Below are 16,756 nucleotides of genomic sequence, written 5' to 3'. Positions count from 1 at the left end.
CAGCCTTGAGTAAAGAATGGGCTTTGCCTAAAGGACAGCTGTTAAGCTCTCGGGAGGTCTCCCATGACACCCAGACACTGTTAGAGGTTCACCTTTTTGACACCCAACCTGAGGAAGCTGATGCCACTGTGGCTCATGTAGACTCAATCATGGCGGGAGTTTGCGAAATGTTGGAGGCAGGTAGGACTCCATCTCCTGGACCCCGCTTGAGTAGCATAATTGGATCCATGTTGGAAGGGCTGGAGAACATCCACTCTGGCAACACTCAGCCACTTCTCTCCTCGGAGTCCTGATCAATTAAGGACGATACAATACACGATATCTGGACCTGGATGAACACTGGCGCCGCGTTTGGTAATAAAGGACTAGAGGGCGGAGTGAATTACTGGAGCCGAGTACACCTGCTAGAATGGGCGGTGAAAGTGCTGACAGATATTGTTGGCAAGTAAGGAGAAGAGATAGAAACCCTAGGAGGTAAGTTGTCCCCCCACTACCAATCTTCTTCAGTAATGTCCGGCAATAACCCGTCTACATTGTTGGGAACTATACCACCCCATGCCCCTGTTGAGAGAACAGAGGCTGCTACAGCAGCTCCTACTACTAAAGCCTCCTTCACAGACGTAGTGAAACGAATGGCATACGTGCCCAAGCCTCCCACCGCTCAGAAGGAGTAGGTACCTTCCACCCGCCCCACATCAGCAGCCTCCTCCCATCAGTCTAGCAGTGGGAGCTCCTCTAGTGAAGGGGGGGTGACTCTATGTGTGGCTCATGGAGGAGAGGGCAAATCAGTACACTGGAAAAGAGAGGATGAGGAGGAAGTAGAAAAGGGAAAGGGTAGGAAAAGAGGTAGGCGCCTGAGCAGTGCTGCTAGAAGGAGAAGAAAGAATGCCAGTGGATCCTGTCGTGGAAAGGAGATGGCAACCCCGGCCAAGACGCAGGGGAAGAACACTGACAGACAGGAACCGGCCCCCATTGCTGAAGCACCCACTACTCTGCCAGCTCAATCAGGGCCTGCAGCCATGGCCAGCATCAGGGTGACCGCAGCCCCGATGCTGCAAGAGTACCGACCGGTCACACAGTGACCTCCCGACTCATGCAACTCGGTACCGGTGCCACCACAGTCGTCACCGACCCCAGATGCCCGCGGAAGACATATCACTATGCAATTCGCTACCCACAAACAAGTAGCCCTACCTGAAGGGTTGGGCATCGAGGCAATTCAGAACCGAATCAAAATGACCTTCTCAAACCAGGGAAAGATTCAAGGCAGTACCTCAAATATCCATGCCGGGCACGTCAGGCCTGAGATTGGTTGTATCTTTTTGACCCTGGCAGGACATTCTGTTACAGAATTAGGCAACCGGCTCGACAAGGCTAGGCTTGACCTACTTAGAGAATTGTCGCTCCCGGAGTTTGAGTTTCAGAAAAACTTGGAGAAGGTGAAGATCTTTGTTTCTGGGGTCCAGCTTGCTGACACAGGACGGGGGTCAATATGGAGAGTTGAGGGATGGACCGGAAGTCCAGCTTTTGATGGCCTCCGCACTGAACTGGAGCAATCCAATACTGGTGTAGTAACGGTGTCCAGGCTAGATATTATGGGATCCATCCACGCCATAAGGCAGGCTAATGCTACGACATGTGGTATCCGTTTTGTGGTCGAAAGAAACGAGGCCATTAGGGAGAGGTTAGCCGAGGGAAAGATTTGGTTGAGAGGAGAACCCCACAACATTCGGGTGTTTGAAGAACACAGACCCTTAAAGGTTTGTGGTAAGTGCCTAGAGACTGGCCACTTTGAGGCCACATGTGGTCGCCCACCCCGCTGTCGATTCTGTTTTGGAGTACACTTCTCCCGGGAACATATGTGCAGCAAGCTTGGATGCCCAGGAGGTGTGGGCCAAGCCTGTGGACACACTAGAAGACAATACTGGCTCTGTGACCGGATGGACCATTTCACTGAATACGAGCAGTGCCCAGGAGTCAGGTCATCACCCCCAGCTCCTTTCTTCCTCAAGTCCAGAAAAAGAGGCTGCCCCGCCAACAGAACCTGCCAAGAAATCAGAACACCAGGGAAGTCAGACGGGAAGGTCCCGGAGATGACGTCGCAGTCGTGGAAGATCCCTAACACCACTACTGGTTGAGATCAGCAGTGACGAGGAAGATGAAGAGTCCTGTCAGAAGTCGGATAATGCTAAAGGTAAGGAACCTGAACGCCCCTCCCCTTCCCCCTCGCCGGCGCGCGGGATTTTGAAAACCACTGCCACCTCCAAACCCCACCGGGAAGATACCTTTTGGACCGCCCAGGACTAGGATAGTGGTGTCCCCTACGCCTCTGGCCCTTGCTGCCCGAGTGGATCAGTTGAAGCCCTCTTTTAATGCTTATTATGACAATGGAATTAAACATGGAGAGGAGTAGTCGGAATTGGGCGCTGGTATTTGATTTGTTTTCTTTTATTGATTTGGTTTTTATTATTGAACCGCCATTTGACCTGGTGAGACTGCAGGTACCTATAGATGTTGATGGATGGGATTTATTTTCTTTTGTTAAGAGGTCGGGTATTGAGGTGTTTGTTCGGTCCCACATCTGTGTGATGTTTAAAATGGTGGGGCATGAGGAGAGCAGTGCCAGTGTTGGCTATTGGGAGAAAAAGGTGAAGAGAGTACTTGCTGGGGTTTACTTCCGACCTGGTTACACTAAGGACCAATATGTTGGCTGGTTGGACGAACTCAGGGAGCCAGACATCGTGTTTGGTGACTTCAATACCAGACACCAAGATTGGGACCCCAATGTGGACTACAACAATATAGGAGGACGGTGGCTGAAACAGTAGTTCATGGCCCCAATGCGTGATATTATCATGGTCCCACCCGACAGTACCTGCCTTTCGGGACGTGTCCAGAATTGACCTCTGCCTGCACAGAGCACCATATGTCAGGCATCGATACCAGGATACCGCTGGCTGCAAACACAGTGCTCAACCCCTGAAGTTGATGGTCGACCTTCCTGACAACATTATACGTTGGAGGCCAGCCTGGAAGAAGGCAGTGTGGGAAAAGGTTGGGAAGCAGTTGGACGCCCTGCAAGAGGTGGAAGATGGGAGATTGTGGGAAGGGGTGAAACGAGTGGTGGATGCACTCCCACGGGCCTCCATTGGCAGAGGTCAGTGTGAGTGGTAGACACCCGAGTTGGACAGAATGAGGTTGGATATGGCCTGGCTATGTCAATACTCCAAACACAAGGTAGAGCGGACGGAGGACTACAAATTGGCCCGATGTATGTACCGAGCATGCCTGCTAAGGGCTAGGTTCAAGCATATCAGGAAAAAGATAGCTGAGAGCTAAGACCCAGACGTATTTAGGTTGGCATGGAAGCTGGAAGCTAAGCGAACCCTTCCCTCTATGGCCTACTCAGATGGATCCTATACTACTACACATTCAGACATTAGTGACCTGATTGCACAATAGTTGTCTCCTGTCAACCCCACTCCCTGGAAAGATTCCGAGATCGATATGGACAGTACTCAAGAGATGGAAATTGCCCTTGCTAGGTCCCCAACGAATACAGGCCCAGGCGAGGACAATATTGGCTCTCTCTTCCTACGTTTTTGGAAACGAAGAGATACAAAGACATTGAGGTACCTGGTGGACTATGGGTTATGGCACAATATTCCAGACTGGCACAAGGCTGAGGTGGTGCTCATACCCAAGCTGGACAAACCCCGGTATGATGTCGTGAAATCGTGGAGGATGATACATCTCCTTCCAACACCAGCAAAGGTCATGGAGCGGGTGGTCCTGTTAAGAGTGGCCGCCTACCTAGATCTGGGAGAAACACAATTCGAGTCTCAACGGAATAGGGGTGTTCATGATGCCATGGCAGTGGTCTTTGAGTTCTTGCAGCATAATGAGAGCTACAAAAGACTAATCTTGTCAATGGACATTGAAGGAGGGTTTGAAAACATTGATATTGATCTCCTGTCTGACCTTTTGGTGGCTAGGAGGTGCCCCGGATACCTTTGCCAATGGATCTGTCGATGGGCTTCCTCTCAGTCGGTACAGTTTCACTTCAATGGGTGCGTCTCTAAGCCCTACTATGTCAGTAAGGGAGTACCTCAGGGCTCGCCACTTTCCCCATTCCTTTTTGGTGGGTATGTGGCAGATATATTCAGGCCACATATGCGATACTCCACCAGTGTACGTCAGCTGGTGGTCTCATATGTCGATGATGGGGTCATTATAGTAGTGGCGGAGTCCTGTAAAGCAGCCCAATACCATGCGGGAGAAATATTTGCAGACCGTGACCGCATAGCCAGGGCTAGGGGAATGGGATTCAGTGCCCTCAAAACTCAATAGATTGGGTTTGGAGATAAGGTGTGGGGGGAAATGGATTTGTTAGGAGAAATGGTATTACCCTCAAAGGACTTGCAGGTCCTCGGATATAGGTTTAATGTATTTCTTAATTTTTCCTCTCATGTAAAGTATTGGTTGGAAAGGGGTTGGGTGTTAGGAGAAGGATTTTAGCGTTGGGAGAAGATTTGGGAGTATTGGTGGGCTAGGGGCGTGGGAAACTTACCGCTTGGTGCAAGCAGCATACCTTCCAACTGTCTACTATGGACTTGAGTTTGTAACCGACCACACATCGTATGTGAAGCAGATTCAGGTCCACATTAACGACTGCCTCCGATCAGTGTTTCAAACACCTATGAGGTTGGCAAACAACATACTGTTAGCCGAGTTCGGAACGCTGCCTGTTGCTGTTCAGGGAAGGTACCTACAATGGAGATGTTATAGTCAGTTCATCAATTACCGGTACTGTGACCAGCATCCATGGTTCGGGGAAATATGACTACAGTGGAAAGAGGAAGGCATGGTGGCACATTGACAGAGTTCGGATAAAGAGCTCACCTACCGCCCGGCGGTGTCGATTGGGAAAGGCAAGGCGATGATGGCTGCACGCTACCGAGTATTATACAAAGACCTCTGTACATCTTCTGATGTGGTTACGTACACAGATGGGTTCAAGTGCTCGGAAGGGGCTAGTGTATCATGGGCGGTATTTGAAAGGGGGGCCTTGACCTGTGTTGATGTGTGCTGTAACCGGTATGGGTACTCGGTTATTGGTTTTGTTTTATGGTTTGTTTTAAGTATCGCTTTAATACTTGGTTTATTTTAAGTATCATTTGATACTTGGCTTTGTTTTATGTTTCGTTTTAAGTATCACTTTGATACTTAATTAGTTTCACCAAGTCTATCAATTGATACCTTTGATTAGTTTCGTTCATGCTAGACATGAACAGATTTGTGTATTTAAAGACCGCCTGTTTTTACGATAGAAAAGGCAGACTACGACAGACAGTATTTCAATATACTTGGTTGAATGGTTACTTCTTTGTTCCTCAGTATACCCTCGAAGCCTCCTTTAGTTCTCAGCTCTCGCCTCCTCTCCAGAAGAGCAGGCCACCTGCCAACTATTATCTCTATTACCGATAATGTGATTAGCATCTTGCGAACATGTTACAGGTGCTCGGTTCCTCCATCCTGGAGTATTGTGCAATGCAAGCTGTTTGCCGTTGTATGTGCCCTCCGGCATGCACAGGATATGGCCAAGAGATGCCAATTCATGTGTTCTTGGACTGCGTGCTGGCCCTCATCATGGTTGACAACATGTTTTCGGATGGTGACTCGGCTGAGTTGTGGGAGGTAATGGTGCCCCTATTGAATACATTCTCACACATTAGTTTCAGCTGGGTACCCGGCCACATGGGCATTGATGGCAACGAGATGGTCGACTTGAATGCCAAGGCATGTATTGGACGCTCCTTGTGCCCTCTCCTTTGGAAAGGGGTTAGCTTGGAGGTTGGCCATGCGGCCCTAGCTCTAGAGCTTCGTAAGGAGAAATGGGGGACTTTGCATGCTAGAGTAGGGCATGAATACTATGCTCAAGAACCGAAAGCACCTCGGCACCTCCGAGGCCAAACCTGGATGGATTCCTATGTTTTAATGAGGATCCGTAGTGGGACAGGAATGGTCGGCCATGATGGCTGTGATGGGAAGGATGACCGACACCACTTGACTAAGTGCCCCCGCTATACTAGAGGACAACCTGCTGATGAAGACTTGTATAAATATTCAGCAGTCCCGCAATGGAAGTACTGGTAGATGGAACATCAGTGGCTGGGCCTGGGGGACCCTCGCTATGTTAAACTGCTAGATGGGAAGCTGGTTGTGGCAGGTAATCCCTTTGATGACACACTGATGGTAGAAAGGAATGGGAGGACAGTGTTGATTGGAGACCCTACGACCTGCACCCAGTGCGAGAAGAAACACGATGGCAGTGGCTGCATTTTGCCTGGCAAGATGACACTACCAAAGAAGTGGTTCTTTTTACCCGACCAGCAACAGTGTGATTGTCCCTGTTGTGTTACCGCCATCGCCGCTACAGCCACGAAGAAATGCACCACCTACATGGAACACTTCAAAAAACGTCCCCGGTGTCTACAGACTTGTCACGATCGATTTTGATGCTCCCAGCATTTGCGGTGGGATAAGCTGAACCTGGCAACACAGACATCGGTGGTTTTGAGGTGGGCTAAGGTGAATGGGTTACTGAAGGAATCACGCTGCTCCTACTGCGGTGTGGTATTGGCAGAGGGTTACTTGGATCTTAGGTTGCATTATAAGAGGACAGACAGATGTTGGGATAGACTGTATGTTTCTTTTGTGGAGTATGTAGGCCAAATTGTATTGGGAGTGGATAGGGGTGAGTGTATGAGACGGTGGCTAAATAGCGAGGTGGGAAGACACGTTAATCCGGGGCAGCACTAGTCGCTGCGAGCGCCCATGAGCCCACTTAGGTAGTGATTTTTGGATCTATGTTTGGGGGGAGCGGTTGCGAGGCGGAGTGGTCCATGGTAGTGTATTTTAGATAGTTTGTTTTATGGAGCGCGGGGGAGACTGGTCATATGCCAGTGTTGGCGGTACTAGTATAAATAAAATTAAATTGAATTCTAAGTACTTTTCCTACTTATTACTTTAACGAATATAAAACACCTTTACGATCTTTATCTTTATTGCAACGTTATCATTACGCTAAGGAAAGTTCTTCATGAAGAGTTAGAGAAAGCTTACAATAGGAGTTCCTGATAGAAGACAAAGGTCTTGTACTATGGGTAACGTACGTAGAGGCCTAGTACTATCGTAAGACTAAGGAAAGAAACAGAAGAAGAGAAGTATTGTTCTCCGTCACCAAGAACTAACTATCCAAAGCAGGAATCATTACAAGTCTCCTCTTAACCTCATCCTTTGTAGTCTTACTCTTACAAGTAAACTCATACTCCTCAAGTAAATCTTTTAAATAGTTCTAAAGAGGTTCCATTTGGTTAAGATCCGGAGATTAAGTAGGCCAATCAACTGACCGTAACCCAAGGCTGATCTACTCCTCCTCTCCTACCTCTTTTACCATATTGTGTACAGAAGCATTATCTTCTACCATCTACATCTCCCTTCCAGTTTCCCTTTCTCCTTTCTGCATGAAAGAATCATACAGAGGACATAAAATATTCTCTCTGTATAAAATCCAATCAATTTCTTCTTTACTTGCGTCTCCTCTCTCTTTCACTAATTTCTTAAACTCTCAGGCTGGACATCACTTTTACTGTGAATACCCTGAGGGAAGAGGATCTACTTAATCCAATATTTGTATATTAGCAAATAAGTCCTTCAAAATCTCAAACTCTTCTGTTCCTTCAATAACTACACGTGCTCATCTGTGATCCTGTTTCAATCTCTTCAATTTGTTTTCCTCCACAACGATTTCTCCGTAATATTCCTTCTCTTGCTTAGTTTCTTTTTCCCAAATAAAACAAGAATCCTGATACTTGTAAGTCATACACCACCAAACTATAAGCCGTACACTAGTAGGTTAAAACTGATGCATATTGTAGTCCAATGGGTTTGAACCATAGGAGCAAGAGATATTTGAAGGCTGACGCGGTAAGCCAATCTCAACTCAAGTCTTATTGGAGTACACAAAACATCTAATTATAATATATTAGTATTAATATAATAAATTAAATATACAGTCATATCCCACTATTCCAGATGACCAAAATCAAATGAATTAGTTTGTTACAGTAAGTAATGAGGAACAATATGTCAAGTTTTGCTGTAGAAATCTTTTGAATTCACAGCATTTCATATAGAACAGTGGGAGGAATCCATATTATTGAAATTAAGGACAGGAGGATTTGACTGTAAAAAAAAAAGGATTTATTTACCTGGGATCCATAAAAGTAGCCCAGAATGCAAAGTTCATTCTACTTTCTTTATAGTACATGTTCAATGATGGTTTAGACTACGAGAGAGGAAATCAGTAAATATTGTGATGATTGTGCATCATATGTTCAATTGTAGAATGGGCTGCCTTAATGCCCAATTCTCTTGCTATCTCCGAAAAGGTTTTTTGATATTCCATAATCCCGTTATCTTACAAGACACTCTTCAGTGCAAGTGACTTCTCAGAGTCTTCACGTATCACTTTGGGCTGCCCAGGACGATCAAGGCTTTGAAGAACAGCATACAAGTCCCTGAAGTCATTCAGATCACTTGCTGGCTCCTATTTTATTATATACTTTTCGCTATTATACACTACTTTTATTTCTGTCATATACCTTAGCTTTCTGATATATACAACATACAGACTCAGGATGAACAAGAAGGCATTTCGAGATTTCAATTCAGGTTTTATTGGTAAATTAATGAAGTGTGAGGATCACACAATGCAACTCCAGTAGAATCTCTGCTGCTCCACTTGTACATCCCATGTCGAATATGTTTAGAGTTATTAAGAGAAGATATAAGCTCGTGTACCAGGTTTTCAACCAACCCTAGCTTTCAGCAACCTTGGCATGACCGTCTAATGCAAAAATATATTCGATTTACAACTCCCATTGAAACATACAGGATTCCATTTGTACTTTTTGCAAATTTCTAGAGGTTCTTAATGCTGCCTCTTCTAAGGAAGGCTCTTTTGCCTTCACTTGGGCTTTTTTCTCTACAATTTTGGCCTTCTCTGCTGCTGCCTCCCCTCATGCCTTCTCTGCCTCCTCCAATGACTGTTTTATACATTCTACATTCGCAAAAATAGTATTTGGATCTAGAATAACCTTCTGCTTCTTCTTCTTACTTTGTAATTTATTGATTTGAACACAGAAGTGCTCGTTGGTTGCATGTAAGATGCTATCTCGGATAGTAGCTTCTCTAAGCGCTTTTTGAACCTTCTGGAAAACAGTTCATTAATCTTGCCTCATTGGGCCGAACCTCTGAACAGCATAGTAGATATCTTGGAAGTGTTTGGGAGTTCTGAGAAGAGTCTCAAAGTCACTAGCATGGGACCACTTTGGTGTAGAGGGGCGGTGGGGGGCAGGAGGTTGGATGGCAGGAGGTGGGGAAGTAGGATATGCAATTTGTCCAGTAGTAACTTTATAAAGTTGAGAGGAGTTAAGGGTTTTACTGGTATTTGAAGGAAAAAGGCCAGCAGCAGACCAGCCTACTCATAGAGTCCGAGTTGTAAAGGTTTCTGCCTGGGCTTTTTGATAGACTTCAACAAATCGGGGCTTCTTTAATGGAGCAGCATTGTCAAGGTGTACGAGATCAGCTATTTCTTTGTGGTAGCGTGACTTGAGTGGTGAGAATATACCTAGGCCTAGCGGTTGTAGGATATGGCTTGAGTAGGCTGGAAGATATAAGACATCAACCCAATTCTGTCTGCAAATCCACATAAACTCCACCGTAGCATGGCTCTCATAACCATCTAAAAGCAGAAGATGGTGTGCAGTTCGGCCATCAGCGAGAGTGCAGGTAGTTTCTAGAAGAAACACTTCTTGCAGCCAGCATAATCCAATATCATTGGAGGTCTAACATTTGGAAGTAGTAGTAACAAGTCAATCTGGTATATTCTCAATTGTGAACCATGATGTCTGGATATCCTTCCTCTTAAACATCACTAAGAGACAGATATAATGACTTGAGGCATTAATTGCCTCAATGACTGATACTCACTCACAATTTTCAGGTGATTGGATGTAGGTTTGGCGCTTTCCACTCACTCCTAATACCACAGAGTTGGTACAGACTCCTAATACAATACCATGCTTGTCCATGTTCTAGATATCGCTCTGCTGGGTATTATGACGAGCCTGAAAAGTATCAAACCTCTTGTAAAAGTCTTCAATAAGCTGTGGTTGGGTACCCCGAATATGGGCCGACTCAATTGGCTTGCCAATTAAGCTTGTGATACATGGATCGCAGTTCATGAAATGGAGAACCTACTTCTTTCCAAGAGGTTTGGTGTCACCAGAATTGAGGAGGATAAGAACAGTCATTTCTCTTGTCTGGGAGTATGATGGGGAATATCCACATCCCTCCTGGTCTACAATCCAGTTACACAAATATCTTTCTCGATCTGGTAACAGGCACTATTGATAATAATGTCCAGAGCTTGTAGTTGATGCTCCCAAGTGATGACTTTGGAGTATGGTATGGGGAATACCATATTCTTTTACTGTCTTTCTCTCTGAGGTGTTATTCTCAATTGCTGCTAAGACTAGAGTGATTGATTTCTCCAGGGTATCCATGTTGTGGTGGTAATTGGCAGTATTTTCTGTACAATGTTTGATGTGAAATGTGGTTGTTGTTGTGGCCGAAAACTAGGGTTGGTCGAAAACCTGGTATGCGAGCTTAAGGCAGAACTGGGGATGTCTGGTTGTTGATCCAAGTCTAAACTACAGTAATGATAATGGTGATTTTATCGTTGCAATTATGCTACTCTAAAGGAGAATCTCATGTGATCAATATATTAATCAGTGGCACTTGTACCATGAGCCTAGCCCCATCCATGTACTCGGGTGTAAGGATATTTCGGGGCCAGTAACACAAAATCCCCCTACCCCTGTCCACACAGGTAATAACCCTTTCTATCGCTTTATGCGTACCAGAGTCTCACAGCATAGTATAGTGTTTATCCCATATACTAGTCCAGAAACTATCAGCCAATGATATGCAACAAAAAAGTATTCGTAAACGAAAAGTGGTTAGTGTTCAATACAATGAAACCACTCGAGATGAACGTGTGAAGGTCATTACCCTTTGTGATGGTGCTGGATAGAATTGGTCCAGAATAGGCAGATATTTTAATATCAGCCGACACACTTGTGAAAAGGTAAGTATATTTATTCTAGAATAGGAGTAGAGGTGATTTAATATACTGCAAATAGATTTACAAATGTGCAAAAGAAAATGGCACACCCTCTAATGCCCACCGCTCTGGTCGTCTACCAATATTTGATGAGGTTGAAAGATATCGCCTGGAAGCCTTCATAACATAGAATATGAGAACACGACGGCTAAGTTGGAATGAGTTTAGTCTAGAAATGGACTACTCATGCTATCCACGGACTATAAAAACAGTAATGGAGTCCATAGGCTATCATTATCATGTGCCTAGATGTAACGATCCCCTTTCAGAGAGTTAGTTCTTGGCAACGGGGAACGATACTTACCTCTTCTTTCTCTTTCTTTCCTTGTCTTACGATAGCTCTAGGCCTCTGCCTATGTTACCGATAGTACAAGACCTTTGTCTTCTATCGGAAACACCTATCGTAAGCTTTCTCTAACTTGTCTTCGTAACGAGTACTTCTTGGCATAATGATAAGGTTGCAATAAGGATAAAGATCGTAAAGGTGTTTTATATTCGTTAAAGTAATATGTAGGAAAAGTACTTAGAACAAAGCGTGAAGAACCTATCTTCCTCGGCCGTATCGGCCTCCTTATGTAGTGTTCTTCCCGCCTTTAATCATGTGACCTAAAGTGGTCACATGTGCAAAACCAAATCAAAACAAACTAGTCATGTGACCAAAGTGATCACATGCTCAAAACCCATGACCTTATAGTGAGGTCATGTGCAAAACTCATAAACCAATCATAACGCAATAAACAAGTCATATGACTCGACTGAGTCATATGCACGAAACCCATGACATCATAATGAGGTCATGTGCGAAACATAAATCATATGTGCAAGGCTTGCCTGTAAGGCATACTCGTAAGGCATACTCGTCAGGCGCATGTCCCATTACTCATACTTGAGCCATGTGCGAAAGCATCACAAATCCCACACATAACTAATCATACAACCCGAATAGGTCATATGCGTGAAACAATAACATACCTGTGACTCATAACCATGTGTAACGTGAAAACCCTTTCCTTACTAAGTCACGTTCGTGACACTAGAAGGAAATTCGCTATTAGACCTGCAAATAGACCTATTCGTATTACCTGGTATCAGGAGTGTTTAGACTAGGGATATGAAGATTGACTTCACGTTTTGTGGACAGATGAGTCCACCTTTTCAACTGCTGGCTTCAGGAATAGGCCCTGGGTGACACAGAAGCTGGAGGAGGAGTTTCACGAAGATTGTATCGATGAAACATTCGAGTCCGGACATGTAACACAAATGGTCTGGGGAGGTTTTTATGGTACCATGAGATGTAAATTGGTCTTTATTCCCCCAAAAGTGAAAGTTGATTCTGCCCTTTATGTTCAAAATGTGATGTATCCTCACCTAATACCCTTCTGGCATAATTGCTGTGAAAACTACGGATGGGTAACCGTGGTGGAGGATGGGGTGCCAGGTCATAAGCATTTCACTACGCAGTATCGGGATAGGAATGGGACTGAGACTATGAAGTAGCCGGTGCAGTCGCCTGATCACAATTTGATTGAGGCCTTATGGCTCACTATGGAGAATGAGCTGGGAGAAACCTGGGGCTGAATCGGCGATCTTCATACATTGGAAACTGTACTCAACGCGATTTGGTATGCAATTCCCAATGATAGGCTTGAGAGTCTCATCAGGAGTATACCTGAGTGTTTACAAGTTGTAATAGATGCTGAAGGAGGGCCCACAAGATATTGATTCATGTAGATTAGTTCTTATGAATGGTGGGGGTTTTTTTTTTATATTATACTATAATAGACGTATTCATTGGATATCACTCACAGTATATCCCTTTCTGGAAGTAGCACTCACTTTTTGCCGATCCCAAAACATCCTCATCTGCTATCACTCGAACTTCCTAATCTGGCTTGGTCTCCATAGAAATGCCGCATGTTCTTTTGGAAGTGGTCCCGATTTTTTTCAACCCCCTAGTACACCATTTCTTCCATAACTCCTGCTCCTCCCGGACGCAGCGCCATGTGTGGTTCCACAAGCCCAAAGCCTAGATGCCACTTTCTAGTCAAAATCCGATCCGATGTCGAAAATTGTGCGCGCATCTACGACGGTTGGCGCCAGAGACTTCCATACCCACCCCCCTCCCAAAGAACACCGCCGTCTCTCGCTGTCCTCCTTGTTTCTCCCTCTTCTCTCCCACATCGCAAAGTTACCGGTGTATAACTCGCCAAGTGCACCAACAACCTACTCGTACGAGCTCTGCCATGCGCTCGCAGTCGCTCCACCAACCTCAATGATGGAACCATCCCTTCGATATCGGCACTAGTGCTTTGATGCCAAGGACTTATTGTGGTTGACATGGAGACATCAACTGTGCGACTGGTCCACTATACTCTCTGGGGGTTAGTGTTCCTAACGGGGCAGTCCGCCCGTCCTGAGCCAGGACCTGGACGGACGACATTTTGTCGTCCTGTCCGGTCATTTTGTCAACATGCCCGAAAAGCAAGAATGAAGGACCATTGCCCGGCAGTCCCCGCCAACAATGTCTCACCCTGCAGAGGTTAGTTTCCTTTCCTAGTATTGAGTGGACCAGGATGATTATAATAGCGGTAGAGTTTAGAATATATATTAGAAAACAATAGAACTACCGTGTTATGTAATCAGCACTTCCCTGATAATTCTACCATGAGACAAGTTTACTCCCCTATTTATCTTCTACTGTTATCCTTCACTATATCGCCACTTATTTGGTGAACTGATAATTATTTTAAGAGGGAGTGAGGATATAGCGTGGATAGGATTTATTTGATAGTACCTGGCAATCACCCACCGTCCGCCACCGTCCCCCACCGTCCCCCGCTCTCCCCGGAGGTCCCATGCAGTCACCCGCCGTTCCCTACCTGAAGTTGTCTTAGATCGTGGGGCTCGTTGTCCTTGCTAATGACGGCCGTCTTGGAGGTTCAAAGACGAGGACGGACTACATTTTGCGGTCCGGTCTCGTCCGGAGGTCTTGGCAGCCCCCCCGCCGGGTCCTACGGGGGCCCTGGACGGCTGAGAACACTGCCCAATTCTACAAAGCCAAAGAAGTCCATTATGATATTCAACTATTAAGATCAAGGAAAAGAAAGTACAGAGAGAAACCGTGAAGAAATATCTACAGCCGTAATGTCTCAAACTATCCTGTGCTGCTCGTTATCGGGGAAGAGATTTTCCACTGCCGGAGGCTATGGTGAGTGTTTCGCTGCCCTTGCCGCGGGAGATCGTAGCCACCGATGTATCCATACTTAAGGCAGGTGTGCGTGCCTCTGCCGGGTGGTACCTGCTGTAAGGTGGCTACTATCTCGTTCCTGTGCTCAGGCAGGCTGCATTCCCTCGTTGGAGTAGGTTCTGGGGTGCTTGGAAGCAGCTAGACAACGAGATCTACTCCTCCAGTGAGTACTCAATATATACCTTGTAGGCATCCGATCTCCACCGGCCAAGTGTTTGAATCTCGGTTTCGGGAATGCCGACTTCGGCAGCCCATGTGACTGCCCCTCTCCTGAAGCTATGCCCGTTCCACAACCCATCCCAGACCTCAGGCTGCCCCTCTTGCCAGCTCTTGTGGCCTGTTCACAACATATTCTCGGGTAAAGGGGAGCTGTTTGTGTTTCCTGATACAAAATAATGGTGATAGTGGTGGCCTGTGAGTGTCAGTTGCGAGGAATCATTTCATGGCTTGCACTGGACATCCATTATCGTGGCTTGCTGCGATTGTGATCTTGATACCTTTTCTAAAGGGGTCCGTTTTCGACGAGGGTAGTGTAAGTTCCATGTGAGTTCCATCTTCGCTTATGCGAATACTGTTCTTTGTTAAAAACCATTTTGTGAATGTAGGGCCTATTTCCCTCTCTACACCCTTATAGGTAAATTCGCCAACTCGGAGGAACCCGATGAAGGCCAATGTGAAAGCGGCTTGTAGTACTGAGTTCTTGTAGTTACGTGCCCCAAGGTGGGAGAGGGTTTGAAGAAGGTATGGGTGAGTGAGTGGAGTACGGGTACGACGGAGGCTCATTATGGTCTCGCTTGATTCCCTATATTGTTCGCTCTAGTCGGGGGTCTGTGAATGCGCTACATTCGATTCCGAGGTCTAGCTGGTAGGACTTGATCCCTGCTAGATAGAGCTTCATGGTTTTCACTTTGACCATCCCTGCCCAAGAGCACAGCCATTCTATCAGCCATATAGCTTTTGCCGGGAAGCATCCACCATTTTGGTGGCGGAAGTTGGAAAGGGTACAAAAGAGGGTAAAGTGGGAGCGGGGGGTGTCGTAGTTGTTTCTTGTCGAAGGTGCTAGTCCCCTCCATAGGTAGTGAGTGGCTATTGGCGAGAGCCCAGTTTGCTGTATGTGAGAAACCCACGACTCCGGAGGTCACATATGGGGTGAATTAACTGTGGCGCAAGGTCAGCTATCTTTTCATAATTAAACCGTGAGAGCGCGTCTGCTAATGCGTTCTCTTGAGTCGGGATCCATCTTGTTTCTAAGTCTAGGTCATGTTCAGCTGCAAGAAGGAGGTACCTCCGCAATACGATCATGGAGGCTCCTCTTATAGTTCGGTTCTCGACACCGTGTGCGACTGCTCGGTTGTCGGTATGTATCACCACCTTCTTGCCCGTCCAGTTCTTCCCCCAATAGACCAATGCCTGCTCCACAGCCCTCATCTCCTGCGCATTGATGTGCTCCTTGGTCCTCACGAGATGCCTGGGTAGATGCATAGAGAAAGCAGGGCCTGGCAGCGGCTTTGTCTCACCCATATTGATGAAAAAACCACCGAGTCCTTTTTTACTTGCGGCATCTGTCCAGGTGCGAACCACATTCCTATCACTGGTGCAGATCCCTCTTGCTACGTAATCCCCCTCGTACATTTCCATGTCCGCAATAGTTCATAAGAAGCAAGTAAGGAACAACAACCTTCGATCAGAACCTCAGTACCAAACCATAATATCGCAACAATAGTTCCAATAGCTGCTGCGGTTAACCCTTTTTGCAGTTAGGTAGATAATTTGCAAAAATTGAGAAGCCCTATATATACACCCCACTCACTGGCGGCCTACGTTCCAGATATGAAAATATGGTTACATTGCGAGGGCAAAACCGCCTCCTACTCATATTTGCACCACCAGCTGCATCATTCCCCTCCTATCTCTACACATCCTAATCGTTTCTTCGAGCATCTCCGCGGTTCCCTTCCCCGCCATTGCCTTCCCCCGGAGCCCCCTTTCCTCCCCCTCCCTATGCGCCCTAACCATTTCGAGATGACTCTCCCTAACGTCCCACTTCCTCTGAAGCCCTGTGGCATTCTTTGCTTCCTTCGCCGGCTTCTTCGTCTTCAGGAAGGTGGCCGTCCCATCCTTGACAATAGCCTCACCCCATCACCGTGGGAGTCATTGATTGCGACAAAGTTTGACATAGTCTTCCTGCTGCTGCAGCCAATCTTTGTGTTTCGGATTGTGCGGGCTTTCGATCCCAGCACCCAGAAATCACCCCCCCC

This window comes from Tuber melanosporum (assembly GCF_000151645.1).
Source record: "Tuber melanosporum whole genome shotgun sequence assembly, scaffold_67, strain Mel28".
In the NCBI taxonomy this organism is placed as follows: Eukaryota; Fungi; Ascomycota; class Pezizomycetes; order Pezizales; family Tuberaceae; genus Tuber; species Tuber melanosporum.
This window is presented reverse-complemented; position numbering follows the sequence as displayed.